Source organism: Pinus tabuliformis, chromosome 2_1 (assembly GCF_031772625.1).
Source record: "Pinus tabuliformis cultivar Carrire ecotype Pingquan chromosome 2_1, CPIR1, whole genome shotgun sequence".
Lineage (NCBI taxonomy): Eukaryota > Viridiplantae > Streptophyta > Pinopsida > Pinales > Pinaceae > Pinus > Pinus tabuliformis.
In genome coordinates, this window is record NC_142299.1 from 41257051 (window position 1) to 41263050 (window position 6000).

A 6000-nucleotide genomic window follows, 5' to 3' on the forward strand; every position below is an offset into this window, starting at 1 on the left:
TTGTTCATTGGAAAGTGAATTTTGCAAAATAAAATTGAGCAGAGAATGAGCAATGTTAGTTTGATCACAGACCCAAAAGGCAAGGTTAGGTTGTTTTGGAGACGGAATTGTCATGGAACTAATGAGATTTTGAAAGATTGAGGGAATGAATCGTTCCTCAATATGGTCACCAAAAAAGATGTTGATGTTATTATACGATTAATAAATCCTAACAAATCAACTCCCTCGAATCTCATTCTCACAATGAGATAATGAGACACGCTAGCTCAGATATGAAGGGGTGTGGGATTATTTAATGTATTGTATAATTTTATTGGATTTTTAACAAGTGTAGAAAAATAGAGAAGCAATTAAAATAGTTGTATATACATTAGTACAGTAAATACAATTGAAATAAATAAATCTACAACATATAAACATAAAATTCAAAATGAAAGATTAGACAGAAGCAATGAACTAATCAGAGCCTAGGCTTGAAGCCCAAGGTTCTATAGAGCATAAGTTGTTATAATTACAAACAAGGCAGTAAGATAATCAAGATTGGGGCGAGAGCCTTGTATCCTGTAGAGCATAAGCTACTAAAAATAAATAAGCAAACTGTTGAGAAATAGTATAAAAAAATCAAACATAGAGAGGTATATAAACAGGTATTTGATGAATCAAAGACCGATTTTTATTAAAATGAGACAAAGTACAACCAAAATTCTAAATTCAAGCCTCTGCAAAGATTTTTGACTAGCCCAATTATAGAATATTGCAATGTAAAGCTATCATATACAATAATTCGAGCAAGAAACAAGAGTAGTAGCAAAATGAAATCCTTCAAGCGAGTAAGATGTGGGCAGCTTGCTTTTCTAAAAATAAGTAGTTGTTAGCACTAGTAGTAGCTTAGCCTGGCCTTCAAACAATAATTAAAATAATCACGAAGACACAATATACCTAAATAATAATTAGTAATTTCAATGGAGTCACCTAGTTTGTTACCCCTTGATGATATAGAGTTGTTGTCACCATCAGGTTAGCGTCATACTTTGTGAGAAACTAGAAAAATCAGCGGAATGATAAGAACCAGAAGTTATAACATACCTCTCCCTCAACGATTCTCCTTCTGCCTTCATAGATTTCTCCTCTTTTTAAGAAGGCTTCAAGCAGTTTTAGTAGTTTTTCTTTAGGCTTAAAGATTGAATTAGTTGGATCTTTAATCAAATATGATTAGATAAATAAGAGGAGAAACTTGTAAAGGTTGTTAAAATAATTAAATTAAGACTAGACTCTAATAGATGGGACCCTCTTTAATCCATTCGATCAAGTTTCCTCTTTCTTTTATCATAAATAGTCATTATGTGTCATTTATCTGTTGACCTTTTTTCATTTCAAATCAAATTGTTGGTTGTAACATATAACACAAATAAGAATTAACCATCATAAACGAACAAGCATTACATAAAATTCATCATTAAAGTAATCATCGCATAAACTAAAAAAAAAAATGAATCCTTGTACCTCCATGTTTCTTATTACTCCATAAAGAGTCATATCCAAGTGGTACCACAAAATACGGAGCATAATATGCACATAAATATAACCATTCTCCTCAAACTGATAAGTTGTCAAAATGACAAGTGCAATATCCGGTGATCAGTTTACACAAATAACTTCACCTCATAAACATATTAAAAAATTGCAAACCAAGTAAGGTAACCTATATTGTAGCATAAGTGATGTGCATAAAAAAAGAACCCTGATCATTTCCTTTGCCCATGAGAAGGATATGATTCTGCTTGTTGCTCCAAATTTTGTGGATGTGAAGTGACTGAGTGAGATGATGCGTGAGAAGAACTAGAGGGTGAGGCTTATATGTTTTTTTCTTGTTCACATGCAACTGTCATGGGAATGACAGGGAATTTTGATGGTTAAGTAGCAGGAGCAACCATTATTACAGGCTACTTATAATTCTGATGTGCAAAAGGAGTATGATGAGTAGCAGGGGTAGATGGTAGGGGTGTTGCAGGAGGAGTGTGAGCTATTCGTGAGGTAGCTTATCGTAAGTGTGATATGTGGGAGTGGCGAAGGGGGTTATGTGGTGAAACAACATGCCAACCATGTATAGATTTCACAGGTTGTGCAGAAATCGTTCATCCCCAACCATCATTGTTTGGTCAACAAGAGGGGCAGAAACATGTGGGGGAACAAGAAAGCCTATAAAAGGTTGTTGTAGCAAAGGAGGTTGTTGTGTTTCTGATTGTATCATAGACTGAGGTTCCATCTAACCCAACAAATTAATGACACCATTGTTAAGCAATTTTCTTAGTTCTTGGGGATCTACATCAAAGTGGATAGAGACCCTTGGTCTCCTATCCCTTCTTAAACCAAAATGGTGATCTCTATTTCTGGTCCCTCTGCCCCTACCTCTCCCTCTATTCCTATTGAAAAACTCATTCTGCAGAAATGAATGACTAATTCCACACAAGTGATTAATGATTCAGTGCCATTTGTTATTTCAAGAACGAAACACTAAGCTTGAAGAAAAAATACAGGGAAAAAGTAATCAAATAGGGACAAGGAAAAAATTCGTATGCAGAAAGATCAATACAGGTAATAGCATGAACTTTTAAACAAAGTTGATGGTTAATTCGAAGCAGATGCCTTTTTTCTTTTCACAAAACAAACAAATGCCAACATATATATGGAGTCATGAGTCTTCGTAATACAAAATAGTAGTAAGAGAAACAACGTGAAGGGTCCATCCCTTTTTTATTTTACGATTTTTAGAACAAACCTATAATGGAGGAGATGAAAACAAAGTGAGACATCATAATCGAAAGATCCCAGTAACAAAATTATACAATTTTCAACATAGGCTTGAATTAAGAACCCTAATGCAATGGTCCATTACGATTTGACATTAAAATGCTTGCAGGTTGCCTCGTAGGAAATCGTAATACGATAGGGGCTAAAATAGACTCAAAGAATGTTTAATGCAACCGCACCATAATGGCTCAAGAAACATATAAACCCTCAGAGTGGCGGGTTCGTTTATTCAGTTGGACTGTGCATTCAAATTTTCCAATGATCGGACCAAACAAAAATATGAGCAGATCCCTGTGCATGGCCTTCACATGGGTTTTGTGCTCAGGACCCTGAGGCCTGAGAGCTCCTGTGTGCGGTTAATTAGAGTAAACAAAGAATAATACACTCAAGGAGGAATAATAACAATAAACCCATTTTTAACCATAAACACAAAGCGTAACGAGACATAATATAACGAGATGTGTTGTCAGTTCTCGAAGCCTCATAGATTCAAACCCAACACCATTTCTCTCCGTGAGATTCAAAAGTACTAGAAGAGTACCGATCTGTTGATAAGGAAGTTGCCATTCCAACGCTTGGTGAGGGAGATCACCCGAGATTTCAAGGTAGATTTGAGGTTCTTGTCATCAGTTGTGGTAGCCATGCAAGAAGCGATGGAGGCATATTGGGTCGGGATATTTGAGGTCACCAACCTGTGTGCCATCCACGTGAAAGAGGGTGACCATCATGCCTAAAGACATCTAGCTCGCTCGATGTATCCACAGAGAGAGGGCATAAATAATAATCGATCTCAGTTTTGTGGTCAATACAACAATGTGTTTTCACACCACCGTATGTTTCTTTATCAAATTTGTTGCACTCTCTTGCCCTCTTCAGTCCTTATTATATAGATATTCATTTTTTATTTATTTTTAATTAGACTAATTGTAGGTCAGGGTTAGTTTATTGATTTATTCACTATTGGGATGTTATTATCATGATTTCTGAAGTTTGGTTGACCTTGGATGCCTCTTGGAATAGTTTGATTCCCCAAAATCCCATTTTAAAATGTTAAAATACATTAGATAATATAATATTAATAAATTAATACGAAAGAAAAATCAACATTCATTACATTAGTTAAAAACCAATTTTAATAATTGAAAAATGAAAATTAATTATAATAATAAATGAATTAGATAATATTTATTTTAACTTAAATAATTTAATATTGATTTACAAGTTTTTTGGTTGTATATCTTCGAATTACTAGCTTTTTTTGTCTATTCTTTCATAAGTTATTATTTAAATGGAAAGGGTTGTGCAAGCACTATCTCTATAAATTGCGCAGTCACTACCACCAAGGGTTGTGCAGTCACTATCATCAGGCGTTGCACAATTACTACCATTAGGCACTGTGCATTCACTATATCTATCAATTGTGTTGTAACACCCCAGGCTCCATGAAGGAATTACTGTGGTTATTAAATTCAGTTTTATATTTTCTGCATTAATTTCTTTTATATTATGACAATGACTGAGGTTGGAAAGCGAGAGTACAATTTGTTACCTAATTTATGATTAATTAGGAATCCTGACATGTTAATAAAAATAGACTGTTTACTATAATTAAAAGAAATAGTTACACCCCTGCCCTGGAAAGGGAATATAGAGGGGAAAAGAAGGAAAGCGAGGGCTATCCTAGAGCTGGGGGAAAAGAAACCAGTGGGAAGTCGCTCAACTACAGTAAAACAGAGTGCAGGCTCGTGGCTAGGAGGAGAGACTTTCCAGATAGATATGGATTTACATATTGACAATTAAGATCAGATAAGTATCATAGATTTCTTTTGAAGAAAATCTGATATTAGTTTAAAGAAAGTTATTTGCTTATAAGACTAGAGCCAAATAGAATATTTATGCAGTAACACACAGTAGTATAGTAAGGCTCAACCTTGAATGAATAAAAAATACAGGCTTACTGCATGATAATTCTATCAACATAATGCATAGGTAGCAATATTGAACAGTCACCCATAAGGGAGTTATGCTTGAATTATTTTTCTTTTCCCACAGGTGATATACTGTAATAAGGTATTTTCTTTGACGAAAGTGTCCATTTATTTTCTCTATTAAAAAATAATAATTTAATTTTAAAGTTATGATTAAATGATAAGATTATGCAATAATTGTGTACTAAAGTTTATGAAAGTGTAGATACTCTATCCTTTAGATTTGAACATATAATTTTAAGAGATACATGTTCTTCACCATTACACTTTTATTACTTGAAAAATTTTGAAAAGTTTTTTTTTTTTAATTAGAGTTTTTGACCAAAATTCCATAAAACAATTTTTGGTCAAATTATAATGTTTTGTTACTTAAAATATTTTGTTAATTACATATATGGATTAAACACCATAAAAACCTATAAAACACTCAAATTATAAAAAATTCACAAATGTAACTCCAACCAACCCCTACTAAATTCACAAATTCTAGAGAAAAGACCAAAATAACTCAAAGAAATATAATAAATAACTACAACCCTTGTGGCACATGACGTGCATGATGTAATGGCTGGCGCAGATGGGTTTCACACCCCTCACCCAAGTTCGAATCCTGTGAGGTTGTAAAAAGTTGTAAAAAAATGAGAGAGAGAAAATAGAGTACCGCACTAGCTTACAAAAAAAAAAACTACAACCCTTGTGAATACCAATAAAGTGAACTTCCATTCAATTTTCAATAAAATTAAGGAGTCAATGTTAGAATTATAAGAAGAAAGAAGAAAGAAATTATTTTAATGTCTATTAGGCTAAAGATAACCTATGAGACTGATTGCTTCTTCATGCTTGATGTATTTGCCATTTTCCCTGTGAAGCTTCACAATAAATGCTCCCAACTTCTTGACAAACCCCTCACTAAATATATTATCCCAAAAACTAATTGCCACTAACATAATTATGTAAAAATGACCACCATCTTTTCACCTTTATATTTCGGTGAGCCATTTCTCTTTTCCAATGTTTGCATTCTCGTTTTTGCAAGCTAGTCCTCGCATCCAGGGGAGCCCATTTACAAGTTTTCTGCGTTTTTGGACGTCAACTTTCGATTTCAAAATATACAACTTTCGATTTCAAAATATACACGTTATTTTTCACTACCCAATAATTTTTTTAAATGTCATATTGACGGGCATGTAAAAAAATGACG